This window comes from Falco peregrinus, chromosome 6, assembly GCF_023634155.1.
Source record: "Falco peregrinus isolate bFalPer1 chromosome 6, bFalPer1.pri, whole genome shotgun sequence".
NCBI lineage: Eukaryota > Metazoa > Chordata > Aves > Falconiformes > Falconidae > Falco > Falco peregrinus.
In genome coordinates, this window is record NC_073726.1 from 649,092 (window position 1) to 670,167 (window position 21,076).

The following is a 21,076-nucleotide window of genomic DNA, read 5'->3' on the forward strand; positions in this document are numbered from 1 at the left end:
TTTTTACATTGCTCCGGTAGGCAGCTGAAAGGCACCACAAAAGTTGTTCTTCCTGCTTTCTGGGCTGAGATGGGGAACCGCTGAATTTTGGAGTCGGCCGGTGACAAAATGTTCCAAACACACCCCATGCACAACTCCACCGGGGAAGGTGCCAGACAAGAGTTCTGTTGGTCCTTTTTACAGTGCTCTGGTAGGCAGCTGAAAGGCACCGCAAAAGTTGTTCTTCCTGCTTTCTGGGCTGAGATGGGGAACGGCTGAATTTTGGACTCGGCCGGTGACAAAATGTTCCAAACACACCCCATGCACAACTCCACCGGGGAAGGTGCCAGACAAGAGTTCTGTTGGTAGTTTTTACATTGCTTTGGTAGGCAGCTGAAAGGCACCACAAAAGTTGTTCTTCCTGCTTTCTGGGCTGAGATGGGGAACCGCTGAATTTTGGAGTCGGACGGTGACAAAGTGTTCCAAACACACCCCATGCACAACTCCACCGGGGAAGGTGCCAGACAAGAGTTCTTTTGGTAGTTTTTACAATGCTCCGGTAGACAGCTGAAAGGCACCACAAATGTTGTTCTTCCTGATTTCTGGGCTGAGATGGGGAACCGCTGAATTTTGGACTCGGCCGGTGACAAAATGTGCCAAACACACCCCATGCACAACTCCACCGGGGAAGGTGCCAGAAAGGAGTTCTGTTGGTAGTTTTTACATTGCTTTGGTAGGCAGCTGAAAGGCACCACAAAAGTTGTTCTACCTGCTTTCTGGGCTGAGATGGGGAACTGCTGAATTTTGGACTCGGCCGGTGACAAAATGTTCCAAACACACCCCATGCACAACTCCACCGGGGAAGGTGCCAGACAAGAGTTCTGTTGGTAGTTTTTACATTGCTCCGGTAGGCAGCTGAAAGGCACCATAAAAGTAGTCCTACCTGCTTTCTGGGCTGTGATGGGGAACCTCTGAATTTTGGAGTCAGCAGGTGACAAAATGTTCCAAACACACCCCATGCACAACTCCACCGGGGAAGGTGCCAGACAAGAGTTCTTTTGGTAGTTTTTACACTACCTTGGTAGGCAGCTGAAAGGCACCACAAAAGTTGTTCTTCCTGCTTTCTGGGCTGAGATGGGGAACCGCTGAATTTTGGAGTCGGCCGGTAGACAATATGTTCCAAACACACCCCATGCACAACTCCACCGGGGAAGGTGTCAGAAAGGAGTTCTTTTGGTAGTTTTTACACTACCTTGGTAGGCAGCTGAAAGGCACCACAAAAGTTGTTCTTCCTGCTTTCTGGGCTGAGATGGGGAACCGCTGAATTTTGGACTCGGCCGGTGACAAAATGTTCCAAACACACCCCATGCACAACTCCACCGGGGAAGGTGTCAGAAAGGAGTTCTTTTGGTAGTTTTTACACTACCTTGGTAGGCAGCTGAAAAGCACCAAAAAAGTTGTTCTACCTGCTTTCTGGGCTGAGATGGGGAACCGCTGAATTTTGGACTCGGCCGGTGACAAAATGTTCCAAACACACCCCATGCACAACTCCACCGGGGAAGGTGCCAGAAAGGAGTTCTTTTGGTAGTTTTTATACTACCTTGGTAGGCAGCTGAAAGGCACCACAAAAGTTGTTCTACCTGCTTTCTGGGCTGAGATGGGGAACCGCTGAATTTTGGACTCGGCCGGTGACAAAATGTTCCAAACACACCCCATGCACAACTCCACCGGGGAAGGTGCCAGACAAGAGTTCTGTTGGTAGTTTTTACATTGCTTTGGTAGGCAGCTGAAAGGCACCACAAAAGTTGTTCTTCCTGCTTTCTGGGTTGAGATGGGGAACTGCTGAATTTTGGACTCGGCCGGTGACAAAATATTCCAAACACAGCCCATGCACAACTCCACCGCGGAAGGTGCCAGACAAGAGTTCTTTTGGTAGTTTTTACACTACCTTGGTAGGCAGCTGAAAAGCACCACAAAAGTTGTTCTTCCTGCTTTCTGGGCTGAGATGGGGAACTGCTGAATTTTGGAGTCGGCCGGTAGACAATATGTTCCAAACACACCCCATGCACAACTCCACCGGGGAAGGTGCCAGACAAGAGTTCTTTTGGTAGTTTTTACACTACCTTGGTAGGCAGCTGAAAGGCACCACAAAAGTTGTTCTTCCTGCTTTCTGGGCTGAGATGGGGAACAGCTGAATTTTGGACTCGGCAAGTGACAAAATGTTCCAAACACACCCCATGCACAACTCCACCGGGGAAGGTGCCAGACAAGAGTTCTGTTGGTCCTTTTTACAGTGCTCTGGTAGGCAGCTGAAAGGCACCGCAAAAGTTGTTCTTCCTGCTTTCTGGGCTGAGATGGGGAACCGCTGAATTTTGGACTCGGCCGGTGACAAAATGTGCCAAACACACCCCATGCACAACTCCACCGGGGAAGGTGCCAGAAAGGAGTTCTGTTGGTAGTTTTTACACTACCTTGGTAGGCAGCTGAAAAGCACAAAAAAAGTTGTTCTACCTGCTTTCTGGGCTGAGATGGGGAACCGCTGAATTTTGGAGTCGGCCGGTGACAATATGTTCCAAACACACCCCATGCACAACTCCACCGGGGAAGGTGCCAGACAAGAGTTCTCTTGGTAGTTTTTACATTGCTCCGGTAGGCAGCTGAAAGGCACCACAAAAGTTGTTCTACCTGCTTTCTGGGCTGTGATGGGGAACCTCTGAATTTTGGAGTCGGCCGGTGACAAAATGTTCCAAACACACCCCATGCACAACTCCACCGGGGAAGGAGCCAGACAAGAGTTTTCTTCATTGTTTTTACATTGCTCCGGTAGGCAGCTGAAAGGCACCACAAATGTTGTGCTACCTGCTTTCTGGGCTGAGATGGGGAACGGCTGAATTTTGGAGTCGGCTGGTGACAATATGTTCCAAACACACCCCATGCACAACTCCACCGGGGAAGGTGCCAGACAAGAGTTCTGTTGGTAGTTTTTACATTGCTCCGGTAGGCAGCTGAAAGGCACCACAAAAGTTGTTCTACCTGCTTTCTGGGCTGAGATGGGGAACTGCTGAATTTTGGAGTCGGCTGGTGACAAAATGTTCCAAACACACCCCATGCACAACTGCACCGGGGAAGGTGCCAGACAAGAGTTCTGTTGGTAGTTTTTACATTACTTTGGTAGGCAGCTGAAAGGCACCACAAAAGTTGTTCTTCCTGCTTTCTGGGCTGAGATGGGGAACCGCTGAATTTTGGACTCGGCCGGTGACAAAATGTTCCAAACACACCCCATGCACAACTCCACCGGGGAAGGTGTCAGAAAGGAGTTCTTTTGGTAGTTTTTACATTGCTCCTGTAGGCAGCTGAAAGGCACCACAAATGTTGTTCTTCCTGCTTTCTGGGCTGAGATGGGGAACCGCTGAATTTTGGAGTCGGCCGGTGACAAAGTGTTCCAAACACACCCCATGCACAACTCCACCGGGGAAGGTGCCAGACAAGAGTTCTGTTGGTAGTTTTTACATTGCTCCTGTAGGCAGCTGAAAGGCACCACAAATGTTGTTCTTCCTGCTTTCTGGGCTGAGATGGGGAACCTCTGAATTTTGGACTCGGCCGGTGACAAAATGTGCCAAACACACCCCATGCACAACTCCACCGGGGAAGGTGTCAGAAAGGAGTTCTGTTGGTAGTTTTTACACTACCTTGGTAGGCAGCTGAAAAGCACCACAATAGTTGTTCTACCTGCTTTCTGGGCTGAGATGGGGAACGGCTGAATTTTGGAGTCGGCTGGTGACAATATGTTCCAAACACACCCCATGCACAACTCCACCGGGGAAGGTGCCAGACAAGAGTTCTGTTGGTAGTTTTTACATTGCTTTGGTAGGCAGCTGAAAGGCACCACAAAAGTTGTTCTTCCTGCTTTCTGGGCTGAGATGGGGAACCGCTGAATTTTGGAGTCGGCCGGTGACAAAGTGTTCCAAACACACCCCATGCACAACTCCACCGGGGAAGGTGCCAGACAAGAGTTCTGTTGGTAGTTTTTACATTGCTCCTGTAGGCAGCTGAAAGGCACCACAAATGTTGTTCTTCCTGCTTTCTGGGCTGAGATGGGGAACCTCTGAATTTTGGACTCGGCCGGTGACAAAATGTGCCAAACACACCCCATGCACAACTCCACCGGGGAAGGTGTCAGAAAGGAGTTCTGTTGGTAGTTTTTACACTACCTTGGTAGGCAGCTGAAAAGCACAAAAAAAGTTGTTCTACCTGCTTTCTGGGCTGAGATGGGGAACGGCTGAATTTTGGAGTCGGCCGGTGACAAAATGTTCCAAACACACCCCATGCACAACTCCACCGGGGAAGGTGCCAGAAAGGAGTTCTTTTGGTAGTTTTTATACTACCTTGGTAGGCAGCTGAAAGGCACAAAAAAAGTTGTTCTACCTGCTTTCTGGGCTGAGATGGGGAACCGCTGAATTTTGGACTCGGCCGGTGACAAAATGTTCCAAACACACCCCATGCACAACTCCACCGGGGAAGGTGTCAGAAAGGAGTTCTGTTGGTAGTTTTTACATTGCTTTGGTAGGCAGCTGAAAGGCACCACAAAAGTTGTTCTACCTGCTTTCTGGGCTGAGATGGGGAACTGCTGAATTTTGGACTCGGCCGGTGACAAAATGTTCCAAACACACCCCATGCACAACTCCACCGGGGAAGGTGCCAGAAACGAGTTCTCTTGGTAGTTTTTACATTGCTCCGGTAGGCAGCTGAAAGGCACCACAAAACTTGTCCTACCTGCTTTCTGGGCTGTGATGGGGAACCTCTGAATTTTGGAGTCGGCCGGTGACAAAATGTTCCAAACACACCCCATGCACAACTCCACCGGGGAAGGTGCCAGACAAGAGTTCTCTTCATTGTTTTTACATTGCTCCGGTAGGCAGCTGAAAGGCACCACAAATGTTGTTCTACCTGCTTTCTGGGCTGAGATGGGGAACGGCTGAATTTTGGACTCGGCCGGTGACAATATGTTCCAAACACACCCCATGCACAACTCCACCGGGGAAGGTGCCAGACAAGAGTTCTCTTGGTAGTTTTTACATTGCTCCGGTAGGCAGCTGAAAGGCACCACAAAAGTTGTTCTTCCTGCTTTCTGGGCTGAGATGGGGAACCGCTGAATTTTGGACTCGGCCGGTGACAAAATGTTCCAAACACACCCCATGCACAACTCCACTGGGGAAGGTGTCAGAAAGGAGTTCTTTTGGTAGTTTTTACATTGCTCCTGTAGGCAGCTGAAAGGCACCACAAATGTTGTTCTTCCTGCTTTCTGGGCTGAGATGGGGAACCGCTGAATTTTGGAGTCGGCCGGTGACAAAGTGTTCCAAACACACCCCATGCACAACTCCACCGGGGAAGGTGCCAGACAAGAGTTCTGTTGGTAGTTTTTACATTGCTCCTGTAGGCAGCTGAAAGGCACCACAAATGTTGTTCTTCCTGCTTTCTGGGCTGAGATGGGGAACCTCTGAATTTTGGACTCGGCCGGTGACAAAATGTGCCAAACACACCCCATGCACAACTCCACCGGGGAAGGTGTCAGAAAGGAGTTCTGTTGGTAGTTTTTACACTACCTTGGTAGGCAGCTGAAAAGCACCACAATAGTTGTTCTACCTGCTTTCTGGGCTGAGATGGGGAACGGCTGAATTTTGGAGTCGGCTGGTGACAATATGTTCCAAACACACCCCATGCACAACTCCACCGGGGAAGGTGCCAGACAAGAGTTCTGTTGGTAGTTTTTACATTGCTTTGGTAGGCAGCTGAAAGGCACCACAAAAGTTGTTCTTCCTGCTTTCTGGGCTGAGATGGGGAACCGCTGAATTTTGGAGTCGGCCGGTGACAAAGTGTTCCAAACACACCCCATGCACAACTCCACCGGGGAAGGTGCCAGACAAGAGTTCTGTTGGTAGTTTTTACATTGCTCCTGTAGGCAGCTGAAAGGCACCACAAATGTTGTTCTTCCTGCTTTCTGGGCTGAGATGGGGAACCTCTGAATTTTGGACTCGGCCGGTGACAAAATGTGCCAAACACACCCCATGCACAACTCCACCGGGGAAGGTGTCAGAAAGGAGTTCTGTTGGTAGTTTTTACACTACCTTGGTAGGCAGCTGAAAAGCACAAAAAAAGTTGTTCTACCTGCTTTCTGGGCTGAGATGGGGAACGGCTGAATTTTGGAGTCGGCCGGTGACAAAATGTTCCAAACACACCCCATGCACAACTCCACCGGGGAAGGTGCCAGAAAGGAGTTCTTTTGGTAGTTTTTATACTACCTTGGTAGGCAGCTGAAAGGCACAAAAAAAGTTGTTCTACCTGCTTTCTGGGCTGAGATGGGGAACCGCTGAATTTTGGACTCGGCCGGTGACAAAATGTTCCAAACACACCCCATGCACAACTCCACCGGGGAAGGTGTCAGAAAGGAGTTCTGTTGGTAGTTTTTACATTGCTTTGGTAGGCAGCTGAAAGGCACCACAAAAGTTGTTCTACCTGCTTTCTGGGCTGAGATGGGGAACTGCTGAATTTTGGACTCGGCCGGTGACAAAATGTTCCAAACACACCCCATGCACAACTCCACCGGGGAAGGTGCCAGAAACGAGTTCTCTTGGTAGTTTTTACATTGCTCCGGTAGGCAGCTGAAAGGCACCACAAAACTTGTCCTACCTGCTTTCTGGGCTGTGATGGGGAACCTCTGAATTTTGGAGTCGGCCGGTGACAAAATGTTCCAAACACACCCCATGCACAACTCCACCGGGGAAGGTGCCAGACAAGAGTTCTCTTCATTGTTTTTACATTGCTCCGGTAGGCAGCTGAAAGGCACCACAAATGTTGTTCTACCTGCTTTCTGGGCTGAGATGGGGAACGGCTGAATTTTGGACTCGGCCGGTGACAATATGTTCCAAACACACCCCATGCACAACTCCACCGGGGAAGGTGCCAGACAAGAGTTCTCTTGGTAGTTTTTACATTGCTCCGGTAGGCAGCTGAAAGGCACCGCAAAAGTTGTTCTTCCTGCTTTCTGGGCTGAGATGGGGAACCGCTGAATTTTGGAGTCGGCCGGTGACAAAATGTTCCAAACACACCCCATGCACAACTCCACCGGGGAAGGTGCCAGACAAGAGTTCTGTTGGTCCTTTTTACAGTGCTCTGGTAGGCAGCTGAAAGGCACCGCAAAAGTTGTTCTTCCTGCTTTCTGGGCTGAGTAGGGGAAATGCTGAATTTTGGACTCGGCCGGTGACAAAATGTTCCAAACACACCCCATGCACAACTCCACCGGGGAAGGTGCCAGACAAGAGTTCTGTTGGTAGTTTTTACATTGCTTTGGTAGGCAGCTGAAAGGCACCACAAAAGTTGTTCTTCCTGCTTTCTGGGCTGAGATAGGGAACCGCTGAATTTTGGAGTCGGCCGGTGACAAAGTGTTCCAAACACACCCCATGCACAACTCCACCGGGGAAGGTGCCAGACAAGAGTTCTTTTGGTAGTTTTTACAATGCTCCGGTAGACAGCTGAAAGGCACCACAAATGTTGTTCTTCCTGATTTCTGGGCTGAGATGGGGAACCGCTGAATTTTGGACTCGGCCGGTGACAAAATGTGCCAAACACACCCCATGCACAACTCCACCGGGGAAGGTGCCAGAAAGGAGTTCTGTTGGTAGTTTTTACATTGCTTTGGTAGGCAGCTGAAAGGCACCACAAAAGTTGTTCTACCTGCTTTCTGGGCTGAGATGGGGAACTGCTGAATTTTGGACTCGGCCGGTGACAAAATATTCCAAACACACCCCATGCACAACTCCACCGGGGAAGGTGCCAGACAAGAGTTCTGTTGGTAGTTTTTACATTGCTTTGGTAGGCAGCTGAAAGGCACCACAAAAGTTGTTCTTCCTGCTTTCTGGGTTGAGATGGGGAACTGCTGAATTTTGGACTCGGCCGGTGACAAAATATTCCAAACACAGCCCATGCACAACTCCACCGCGGAAGGTGCCAGACAAGAGTTCTTTTGGTAGTTTTTACACTACCTTGGTAGGCAGCTGAAAAGCACCACAAAAGTTGTTCTTCCTGCTTTCTGGGCTGAGATGGGGAACTGCTGAATTTTGGAGTCGGCCGGTAGACAATATGTTCCAAACACACCCCATGCACAACTCCACCGGGGAAGGTGCCAGACAAGAGTTCTTTTGGTAGTTTTTACAATGCTCCGGTAGACAGCTGAAAGGCACCACAAAAGTTGTTCTTCCTGCTTTCTGGGCTGAGATGGGGAACAGCTGAATTTTGGACTCGGCCGGTGACAAAATGTTCCAAACACACCCCATGCACAACTCCACCGGGGAAGGTGCCAGACAAGAGTTCTGTTGGTAGTTTTTACATTGCTTTGGTAGGCAGCTAGAAAGGCACCACAAAAGTTGTTCTACCTGCTTTCTGGGCTGAGATGGGGTACTGCTGAATTTTGGACTCGGCTGGTGACAAAATGTGCCAAACACACCCCATGCACAACTCCACCGGGGAAGGTGCCAGAAAGGAGTTCTGTTGGTAGTTTTTACATTGCTTTGGTAGGCAGCTGAAAGGCACCACAAAAGTTGTTCTTCCTGCTTTCTGGGCTGAGATGGGGAACCGCTGAATTTTGGACTCGGCCGGTGACAAAATGTTCCAAACACACCCCATGCACAACTCCACCGGGGAAGGTGCCAGACAAGAGTTCTGTTGGTCCTTTTTACAGTGCTCTGGTAGGCAGTTGAAAGGCACCGCAAAAGTTGTTCTTCCTGCTTTCTGGGCTGAGATGGGGAACTGCTGAATTTTGGACTCGGCCGGTGACAAAATGTTCCAAACACACCCCATGCACAACTCCACCGGGGAAGGTGCCAGACAAGAGTTCTGTTGGTAGTTTTTACATTGCTTTGGTAGGCAGCTGAAAGGCACCACAAAAGTTGTTCTTCCTGCTTTCTGGGCTGAGATGGGGAACCGCTGAATTTTGGAGTCGGCCGGTGACAAAGTGTTCCAAACACACCCCATGCACAACTCCACCGGGGAAGGTGCCAGACAAGAGTTCTGTTGGTCCTTTTTACAGTGCTCTGGTAGGCAGCTGAAAGGCACCGCAAAAGTTGTTCTTCCTGCTTTCTGGGCTGAGATGGGGAACTGCTGAATTTTGGACTCGCCTGGTGACAAATTTTCCAAAAACACCCTATGCACAACTCCACCGGGGAAGGTGCCAGACAAGAGTTCTGTTGGTAGTTTTCACAATGCTCCGGTAGACAGCTGAAAGGCACCACAAAACTTGTCTTACCTGCTTTCTGGGCTGTGATGGGGAACCTCTGAATTTTGGAGTCGGCCGGTGACAAAATGTTCCAAACACACCCCATGCACAACTCCACCGGGGAAGGTGCCAGACAAGAGTTCTCTTGGTAGTTTTTACATTGCTCCGGTAGGCAGCTGAAAGGCACCACAATAGTTGTTCTACCTGCTTTCTGGGCTGAGATGGGGAACCGCTGAAGTTTGGAGTCGGCCGGTGACAAAATGTTCCAAACACACCCCATGCACAACTCCACCGGGGAAGGTGCCAGACAAGAGTTCTCTTCATAGTTTTTACATTGCTCCGGTAGGCAGCTGAAAGGCACCACAAATGTTGTTCTTCCTGCTTTCTGGGCTGAGATGGGGTACTGCTGAATTTTGGACTCGGCTGGTGACAAAATATTCCAAACACACCCCATGCACAACTCCACCGGGGAAGGTGCCAGAAAAGAGTTCTCTTGGTAGTTTTTACATTGCTTTGGTAGGCAGCTGAAAGGCACCACAAAAGTTGTTCTTCCTGCTTTCTGGGCTGAGATGGGGAACTGCTGAATTTTGGACTCGCCTGGAGACAAATTTTCCAAAAACACCCCATGCACAACTCCACCGGGGAAGGTGCCAGAAAAGAGTTCTGTTGGTAGTTTTTACACTACCTTGGTAGGCAGCTGAAAAGCACAAAAAAAGTTGTTCTACCTGCTTTCTGGGCTGAGATGGGGAACGGCTGAATTTTGGACTCGGCCGGTGACAATATGTTCCAAACACACCCCATGCACAACTCCACCGGGGAAGGTGCCAGACAAGAGTTCTCTTCATTGTTTTTACATTGCTCCGGTAGGCTGCTGAAAGGCACCACAAAAGTTGTTCTACCTGCTTTCTGGGCTGTGATGGGGAACGGCTGAATTTTGGAGTCGGCCGGTGACAAAATGTTCCAAACACACCCCATGCACAACTCCACCGGGGAAGGAGCCAGACAAGAGTTTTCTTCATTGTTTTTACATTGCTCCGGTAGGCAGCTGAAAGGCACCACAAATGTTGTTCTACCTGCTTTCTGGGCTGAGATGGGGAACGGCTGAATTTTGGACTCGGATGGTGACAATATGTTCCAAACACACCCCATGCACAACTCCACCGGGGAAGGTGCCAGACAAGAGTTCTGTTGGTAGTTTTTACATTGCTCCGGTAGGCAGCTGAAAGGCACCACAAAAGTTGTTCTACCTGCTTTCTGGGCTGAGATGGGGAACTGCTGAATTTTGGAGTCGGCTGGTGACAAAATGTTCCAAACACACCCCATGCACAACTGCACCGGGGAAGGTGCCAGACAAGAGTTCTGTTGGTAGTTTTTACATTACTTTGGTAGGCAGCTGAAAGGCACCACAAATGTTGTTCTTCCTGCTTTCTGGGCTGAGATGGGGAACCGCTGAATTTTGGAGTCGGCCGGTGACAAAGTGTTCCAAACACACCCCATGCACAACTCCACCGGGGAAGGTGCCAGACAAGAGTTCTGTTGGTAGTTTTTACATTGCTCCTGTAGGCAGCTGAAAGGCACCACAAATGTTGTTCTTCCTGCTTTCTGGGCTGAGATGGGGAACCTCTGAATTTTGGACTCGGCCGGTGACAAAATGTTCCAAACACACCCAATGCACAACTCCACCGGGGAAGGTGTCAGAAAGGAGTTCTGTTGGTAGTTTTTACACTACCTTGGTAGGCAGCTGAAAAGCACAAAAAAAGTTGTTCTACCTGCTTTCTGGGCTGAGATGGGGAACGGCTGAATTTTGGAGTCGGCCGGTGACAAAGTGTTCCAAACACACGCCATGCACAACTCCACCGGGGAAGGTGCCAGAAAGGAGTTCTTTTGGTAGTTTTTATACTACCTTGGTAGGCAGCTGAAAGGCACAAAAAAAGTTGTTCTACCTGCTTTCTGGGCTGAGATGGGGAACCGCTGAATTTTGGACTCGGCCGGTGACAAAATGTTCCAAACACACCCCATGCACAACTCCACCGGGGAAGGTGTCAGAAAGGAGTTCTCTTGGTAGTTTTTACATTGCTTTGGTAGGCAGCTGAAAGGCACCACAAAAGTTGTTCTACCTGCTTTCTGGGCTGAGATGGGGAACTGCTGAATTTTGGAGTCGGCCGGTGACAATATGTTCCAAACACACCCCATGCACAACTCCACCGGGGAAGGTGCCAGACAAGAGTTCTCTTGGTAGTTTTTATATTGCTCCGGTAGGCAGCTGAAAGGCACCACAAAACTTGTCCTACCTGCTTTCTGGGCTGTGATGGGGAACCTCTGAATTTTGGAGTCGGCCGGTGACAAAATGTTCCAAACACACCCCATGCACAACTCCACCGGGGAAGGTGCCAGACAAGAGTTCTCTTCATTGTTTTTACATTGCTCCGGTAGGCAGCTGAAAGGCACCACAAAAGTTGTTCTACCTGCTTTCTGGGCTGAGATGGGGAACCGCTGAATTTTGGAGTCGGCCGGTGACAATATGTTCCAAACACACCCCATGCACAACTCCACCGGGGAAGGTGCCAGACAAGAGTTCTGTTGGTAGTTTTTACATTGCTCCTGTAGGCAGCTGAAAGGCACCACAAAAGTTGTTCTTCCTGCTTTCTGGGCTGAGATGGGGAACCTCTGAATTTTGGACTCGGCCGGTGACAAAATGTGCCAAACACACCCCATGCACAACTCCACCGGGGAAGGTGTCAGAAAGGAGTTCTGTTGGTAGTTTTTACACTACCTTGGTAGGCAGCTGAAAAGCACAAAAAAAGTTGTTCTACCTGCTTTCTGGGCTGAGATGGGGAACGGCTGAATTTTGGAGTCGGCCGGTGACAAAATGTTCCAAACACACCCCATGCACAACTCCACCGGGGAAGGTGCCAGAAAGGAGTTCTTTTGGTAGTTTTTATACTACCTTGGTAGGCAGCTGAAAGGCACAAAAAAAGTTGTTCTACCTGCTTTCTGGGCTGAGATGGGGAACCGCTGAATTTTGGACTCGGCCGGTGACAAAATGTTCCAAACACACCCCATGCACAACTCCACCGGGGAAGGTGTCAGAAAGGAGTTCTGTTGGTAGTTTTTACATTGCTTTGGTAGGCAGCTGAAAGGCACCACAAATGTTGTTCTACCTGCTTTCTGGGCTGAGATGGGGAACGGCTGAATTTTGGACTCGGCCGGTGACAAAATGTTCCAAACACACCCCATGCACAACTCCACCGGGGAAGGTGCCAGACAAGAGTTCTGTTGGTCCTTTTTACAGTGCTCTGGTAGGCAGCTGAAAGGCACCGCAAAAGTTGTTCTTCCTGCTTTCTGGGCTGAGATGGGGAACTGCTGAATTTTGGACTCGCCTGGTGACAAATTTTCCAAAAACACCCTATGCACAACTCCACCGGGGAAGGTGCCAGACAAGAGTTCTGTTGGTAGTTTTTACAATGCTCCGGTAGACAGCTGAAAGGCACCACAAAACTTGTCCTACCTGCTTTCTGGGCTGTGATGGGGAACCTCTGAATTTTGGAGTCGGCCGGTGACAAAATGTTCCAAACACACCCCATGCACAACTCCACCGGGGAAGGTGCCAGACAAGAGTTCTCTTGGTAGTTTTTACATTGCTCCGGTAGGCAGCTGAAAGGCACCACAATAGTTGTTCTACCTGCTTTCTGGGCTGAGATGGGGAACCGCTGAATTTTGGAGTCGGCCGGTGACAAAATGTTCCAAACACACCCCATGCACAACTCCACCGGGGAAGGTGCCAGACAAGAGTTCTCTTGGTAGTTTTTACATTGCTCCGGTAGGCAGCTGAAAGGCACCACAAAAGTTGTTCTACCTGCTTTCTGGGCTGAGATGGGGAACCGCTGAATTTTGGAGTCGGCCGGTGACAATATGTTCCAAACACACCCCATGCACAACTCCACCGGGGAAGGTGCCAGACAAGAGTTCTCTTCATAGTTTTTACATTGCTCCGGTAGGCAGCTGAAAGGCACCACAAATGTTGTTCTTCCTGCTTTCTGGGCTGAGATGGGGTACTGCTGAATTTTGGACTCGGCTGGTGACAAAATATTCCAAACACACCCCATGCACAACTCCACCGGGGAAGGTGCCAGACAAGAGTTCTCTTCATTGTTTTTACATTGCTTTGGTAGGCAGCTGAAAGGCACCACAAAAGTTGTTCTTCCTGCTTTCTGGGCTGAGATGGGGAACTGCTGAATTTTGGACTCGCCTGGTGACAAATTTTCCAAAAACACCCCATGCACAACTCCACCGGGGAAGGTGCCAGACAAGAGTTCTGTTGGTAGTTTTTACATTGCTCCTGTAGGCAGCTGAAAGGCACCACAAAAGTTGTTCTTCCTGCTTTCTGGGCTGAGATGGGGAACCTCTGAATTTTGGACTCGGCCGGTGACAAAATGTGCCAAACACACCCCATGCACAACTCCACCGGGGAAGGTGTCAGAAAGGAGTTCTGTTGGTAGTTTTTACACTACCTTGGTAGGCAGCTGAAAAGCACAAAAAAAGTTGTTCTACCTGCTTTCTGGGCTGAGATGGGGAACGGCTGAATTTTGGAGTCGGCCGGTGACAAAATGTTCCAAACACACCCCATGCACAACTCCACCGGGGAAGGTGCCAGAAAGGAGTTCTTTTGGTAGTTTTTATACTACCTTGGTAGGCAGCTGAAAGGCACAAAAAAAGTTGTTCTACCTGCTTTCTGGGCTGAGATGGGGAACCTCTGAATTTTGGACTCGGCCGGTGACAAAATGTTCCAAACACACCCCATGCACAACTCCACCGGGGAAGGTGTCAGAAAGGAGTTCTGTTGGTAGTTTTTACATTGCTTTGGTAGGCAGCTGAAAGGCACCACAAAAGTTGTTCTACCTGCTTTCTGGGCTGAGATGGGGAACTGCTGAATTTTGGACTCGGCCGGTGACAAAATGTTCCAAACACACCCCATGCACAACTCCACCGGGGAAGGTGCCAGAAACGAGTTCTCTTGGTAGTTTTTACATTGCTCCGGTAGGCAGCTGAAAGGCACCACAAATGTTGTTCTACTGCTTTCTGGGCTGAGATGGGGAACGGCTGAATTTTGGACTCGGCCGGTGACAAAATGTTCCAAACACACCCCATGCACAACTCCACCGGGGAAGGTGCCAGACAAGAGTTCTGTTGGTCCTTTTTACAGTGCTCTGGTAGGCAGCTGAAAGGCACCGCAAAAGTTGTTCTTCCTGCTTTCTGGGCTGAGATGGGGAACTGCTGAATTTTGGACTCGCCTGGTGACAAATTTTCCAAAAACACCCTATGCACAACTCCACCGGGGAAGGTGCCAGACAAGAGTTCTGTTGGTAGTTTTTACAATGCTCCGGTAGACAGCTGAAAGGCACCACAAAACTTGTCCTACCTGCTTTCTGGGCTGTGATGGGGAACCTCTGAATTTTGGAGTCGGCCGGTGACAAAATGTTCCAAACACACCCCATGCACAACTCCACCGGGGAAGGTGCCAGACAAGAGTTCTCTTGGTAGTTTTTACATTGCTCCGGTAGGCAGCTGAAAGGCACCACAATAGTTGTTCTACCTGCTTTCTGGGCTGAGATGGGGAACCGCTGAATTTTGGAGTCGGCCGGTGACAAAATGTTCCAAACACACCCCATGCACAACTCCACCGGGGAAGGTGCCAGACAAGAGTTCTCTTGGTAGTTTTTACATTGCTCCGGTAGGCAGCTGAAAGGCACCACAAAAGTTGTTCTACCTGCTTTCTGGGCTGAGATGGGGAACCGCTGAATTTTGGAGTCGGCCGGTGACAATATGTTCCAAACACACCCCATGCACAACTCCACCGGGGAAGGTGCCAGACAAGAGTTCTCTTCATAGTTTTTACATTGCTCCGGTAGGCAGCTGAAAGGCACCACAAATGTTGTTCTTCCTGCTTTCTGGGCTGAGATGGGGTACTGCTGAATTTTGGACTCGGCTGGTGACAAAATATTCCAAACACACCCCATGCACAACTCCACCGGGGAAGGTGCCAGAAAAGAGTTCTCTTGGTAGTTTTTACATTGCTTTGGTAGGCAGCTGAAAGGCACCACAAAAGTTGTTCTTCCTGCTTTCTGGGCTGAGATGGGGAACTGCTGAATTTTGGACTCGCCTGGTGACAAATTTTCCAAAAACACCCCATGCACAACTCCACCGGGGAAGGTGCCAGACAAGAGTTCTGTTGGTAGTTTTTACATTGCTTTGGTAGGCAGCTGAAAGGCACCACAAAAGTTGTTCTTCCTGCTTTCTGGGCTGAGATGGGGAACCGCTGAATTTTGGAGTCGGCCGGTGACAAAATGTTCCAAACACACCCCATGCACAACTCCACCGGGGAAGGTGCCAGACAAGAGTTCTGTGTGTCCTTTTTACAGTGCTCTGGTAGGCAGCTGAAAGGCACCGCAAAAGTTGTTCTTCCTGCTTTCTGGGCTGAGATGGGGAACTGCTGAATTTTGGACTCGGCCGGTGACAAAATGTTCCAAACACACCCCATGCACAACTCCACCGGGGAAGGTGCCAGACAAGAGTTCTGTTGGTAGTTTTTACATTGCTTTGGTAGGCAGCTGAAAGGCACCACAAAAGTTGTTCTTCCTGCTTTCTGGGCTGAGATGGGGAACCGCTGAATTTTGGAGTCGGCCGGTGACAAAGTGTTCCAAACACACCCCATGCACAACTCCACCGGGGAAGGTGCCAGACAAGAGTTCTGTTGGTCCTTTTTACAGTGCTCTGGTAGGCAGCTGAAAGGCACCGCAAAAGTTGTTCTTCCTGCTTTCTGGGCTGAGATGGGGAACTGCTGAATTTTGGACTCGCCTGGTGACAAATTTTCCAAAAACACCCTATGCACAACTCCACCGGGGAAGGTGCCAGACAAGAGTTCTGTTGGTAGTTTTCACAATGCTCCGGTAGACAGCTGAAAGGCACCACAAAACTTGTCCTACCTGCTTTCTGGGCTGTGATGGGGAACCTCTGAATTTTGGAGTCGGCCGGTGACAAAATGTTCCAAACACACCCCATGCACAACTCCACCGGGGAAGGTGCCAGACAAGAGTTCTCTTGGTAGTTTTTACATTGCTCCGGTAGGCAGCTGAAAGGCACCACAATAGTTGTTCTACCTGCTTTCTGGGCTGAGATGGGGAACCGCTGAATTTTGGAGTCGGCCGGTGACAAAATGTTCCAAACACACCCCATGCACAACTCCACCGGGGAAGGTGCCAGACAAGAGTTCTCTTGGTAGTTTTTACATTGCTCCGGTAGGCAGCTGAAAGGCACCACAAAAGTTGTTCTACCTGCTTTCTGGGCTGTGATGGGGAACCTCTGAATTTTGGAGTCGGCCGGTGACAAAATGTTCCAAACACACCCCATGCACAACTCCACCGGGGAAGGAGCCAGACAAGAGTTTTCTTCATTGTTTTTACATTGCTCCGGTAGGCAGCTGAAAGGCACCACAAATGTTGTGCTACCTGCTTTCTGGGCTGAGATGGGGAACGGCTGAATTTTGGAGTCGGCTGGTGACAATATGTTCCAAACACACCCCATGCACAACTCCACCGGGGAAGGTGCCAGACAAGAGTTCTGTTGGTAGTTTTTACATTGCTCCGGTAGGCAGCTGAAAGGCACCACAAAAGTTGTTCTACCTGCTTTCTGGGCTGAGATGGGGAACTGCTGAGTTTTGGAGTCGGCTGGTGACAAAATGTTCCAAACACACCCCATGCACAACTGCACCGGGGAAGGTGCCAGACAAGAGTTCTGTTGGTAGTTTTTACATTACTTTGGTAGGCAGCTGAAAGGCACCACAAAAGTTGTTCTTCCTGCTTTCTGGGCTGAGATGGGGAATCCCTGAATTTTGGACTCGGATGGTGACAAAGTGTTCCAAACACACCCCATGCACAACTCCACCGGGGAAGGTGCCAGACAAGAGTTCTCTTGGTAGTTTTTACATTGCTCCTGTAGGCAGCTGAAAGGCACCACAAATGTTGTTCTTCCTGCTTTCTGGGCTGAGATGGGGAACCGCTGAATTTTGGAGTCGGCCGGTGACAAAGTGTTCCAAACACACCCCATGCACAACTCCACCGGGGAAGGTGCCAGACAAGAGTTCTGTTGGTAGTTTTTACATTGCTCCTGTAGGCAGCTGAAAGGCACCACAAATGTTGTTCTTCCTGCTTTCTGGGCTGAGATGGGGAACCGCTGAATTTTGGAGTCGGCCGGTGACAAAGTGTTCCAAACACACCCCATGCACAACTCCACCGGGGAAGGTGCCAGACAAGAGTTCTGTTGGTCCTTTTTACAGTGCTCTGGTAGGCAGCTGAAAGGCACCGCAAAAGTTGTTCTTCCTGCTTTCTGGGCTGAGATGGGGAACTGCTGAATTTTGGACTCGCCTGGTGACAAATTTTCCAAAAACACCCTATGCACAACTCCACCGGGGAAGGTGCCAGACAAGAGTTCTGTTGGTAGTTTTTACAATGCTCCGGTAGACAGCTGAAAGGCACCACAAAACTTGTCCTACCTGCTTTCTGGGCTGTGATGGGGAACCTCTGAATTTTGGAGTCGGCCGGTGACAAAATGTTCCAAACACACCCCATGCACAACTCCACCGGGGAAGGTGCCAGACAAGAGTTCTCTTGGTAGTTTTTACATTGCTCCGGTAGGCAGCTGAAAGGCACCACAATAGTTGTTCTACCTGCTTTCTGGGCTGAGATGGGGAACCGCTGAATTTTGGAGTCGGCCGGTGACAAAATGTTCCAAACACACCCCATGCACAACTCCACCGGGGAAGGTGCCAGACAAGAGTTCTCTTGGTAGTTTTTACATTGCTCCGGTAGGCAGCTGAAAGGCACCACAAAAGTTGTTCTTCCTGCTTTCTGGGCTGAGATGGGGAACCGCTGAATTTTGGACTCGGCCGGTGACAAAATGTGCCAAACACACCCCATGCACAACTCCACCGGGGAAGGTGCCAGAAAGGAGTTCTGTTGGTAGTTTTTACACTACCTTGGTAGGCAGCTGAAAAGCACAAAAAAAGTTGTTCTACCTGCTTTCTGGGCTGAGATGGGGAACCGCTGAATTTTGGAGTCGGCCGGTGACAATATGTTCCAAACACACCCCATGCACAACTCCACCGGGGAAGGTGCCAGACAAGAGTTCTCTTCATAGTTTTTACATTGCTCCGGTAGGCAGCTGAAAGGCACCACAAATGTTGTTCTTCCTGCTTTCTGGGCTGAGATGGGGTACTGCTGAATTTTGGACTCGGCTGGTGACAAAATATTCCAAACACACCCCATGCACAACTCCACCGGGGAAGGTGCCAGAAAAGAGTTCTCTTGGTAGTTTTTACATTGCTTTGGTAGGCAGCTGAAAGGCACCACAAAAGTTGTTCTTCCTGCTTTCTGGGCTGAGATGGGGAATCCCTGAATTTTGGACTCGGATGGTGACAAATTTTCCAAAAACACCCCATGCACAACTCCACCGGGGAAGGTGCCAGAAAAGAGTTCTGTTGGTAGTTTTTACACTACCTTGGTAGGCAGCTGAAAAGCACAAAAAAAGTTGTTCTACCTGCTTTCTGGGCTGAGATGGGGAACGGCTGAATTTTGGACTCGGCCGGTGACAATATGTTCCAAACACACCCCATGCACAACTCCACCGGGGAAGGTGCCAGACAAGAGTTCTCTTGGTAGTTTTTACATTGCTCCGGTAGGCAGCTGAAAGGCACCACAAAAGTTGTTCTACCTGCTTTCTGGGCTGTGATGGGGAACCTCTGAATTTTGGAGTCGGCCGGTGACAAAATGTTCCAAACACACCCCATGCACAACTCCACCGGGGAAGGAGCCAGACAAGAGTTTTCTTCATTGTTTTTACATTGCTCCGGTAGGCAGCTGAAAGGCACCACAAATGTTGTGCTACCTGCTTTCTGGGCTGAGATGGGGAACGGCTGAATTTTGGAGTCGGCCGGTGACAATATGTTCCAAACACACCCCATGCACAACTCCACCGGGGAAGGTGCCAGACAAGAGTTCTCTTGGTAGTTTTTATATTGCTCCGGTAGGCAGCTGAAAGGCACCACAAAACTTGTCCTACCTGCTTTCTGGGCTGTGATGGGGAACCTCTGAATTTTGGAGTCGGCCGGTGACAAAATGTTCCAAACACACCCCATGCACAACTCCACCGGGGAAGGTGCCAGACAAGAGTTCTCTTCATTGTTTTTACATTGCTCCGGTAGGCAGCTGAAAGGCACCACAAATGTTGTTCTACCTGCTTTCTGGGCTGAGATGGGGAACGGCTGAATTTTGGAGTCGGCTGGTGACAATATGTTCCAAACACACCCCATGCACAACTCCACCGGGGAAGGTGCCAGACAAGAGTTCTCTTGGTAGTTTTTACATTGCTTTGGTAGGCAGCTGAAAGGCACCACAAAAGTTGTTCTTCCTGCTTTCTGGGCTGAGATGGGGAACCGCTGAATTTTGGAGTCGGCCGGTGACAAAGTGTTCCAAACACACCCCATGCACAACTCCACCGGGGAAGGTGCCAGACAAGAGTTCTGTTGGTAGTTTTTACATTGCTCCTGTAGGCAGCTGAAAGGCACCACAAATGTTGTTCTTCCTGCTTTCTGGGCTGAGATGGGGAACCTCTGAATTTTGGACTCGGCCGGTGACAAAATGTGCCAAACACACCCCATGCACAACTCCACCGGGGAAGGTGTCAGAAAGGAGTTCTGTTGGTAGTTTTTACACTACCTTGGTAGGCAGCTGAAAAGCACAAAAAAAGTTGTTCTACCTGCTTTCTGGGCTGAGATGGGGAACGGCTGAATTTTGGAGTCGGCCGGTGACAAAATGTTCCAAACACACCCCATGCACAACTCCACCGGGGAAGGTGCCAGAAAGGAGTTCTTTTGGTAGTTTTTATACTACCTTGGTAGGCAGCTGAAAGGCACAAAAAAAGTTGTTCTACCTGCTTTCTGGGCTGAGATGGGGAACCGCTGAATTTTGGACTCGGCCGGTGACAAAATGTTCCAAACACACCCCATGCACAACTCCACCGGGGAAGGTGTCAGAAAGGAGTTCTGTTGGTAGTTTTTACATTGCTTTGGTAGGCAGCTGAAAGGCACCACAAAAGTTGTTCTACCTGCTTTCTGGGCTGAGATGGGGAACTGCTGAATTTTGGACTCGGCCGGTGACAAAATGTTCCAAACACACCCCATGCACAACTCCACCGGGGAAGGTGCCAGAAACGAGTTCTCTTGGTAGTTTTTACATTGCTCCGGTAGGCAGCTGAAAGGCACCACAAAACTTGTCCTACCTGCTTTCTGGGCTGTGATGGGGAACCTCTGAATTTTGGAGTCGGCCGGTGACAAAATGTTCCAAACACACCCCATGCACAACTCCACCGGGGAAGGTGTCAGAAAGGAGTTCTGTTGGTAGTTTTTACATTGCTTTGGTAGGCAGCTGAAAGGCACCACAAAAGTTGTTCTACCTGCTTTCTGGGCTGAGATGGGGAACTGCTGAATTTTGGACTCGGCCGGTGACAAAATGTTCCAAACACACCCCATGCACAACTCCACCGGGGAAGGTGCCAGAAACGAGTTCTCTTGGTAGTTTTTACATTGCTCCGGTAGGCAGCTGAAAGGCACCACAAAACTTGTCCTACCTGCTTTCTGGGCTGTGATGGGGAACCTCTGAATTTTGGAGTCGGCCGGTGACAAAATGTTCCAAACACACCCCATGCACAACTCCACCGGGGAAGGTGCCAGACAAGAGTTCTCTTCATTGTTTTTACATTGCTCCGGTAGGCAGCTGA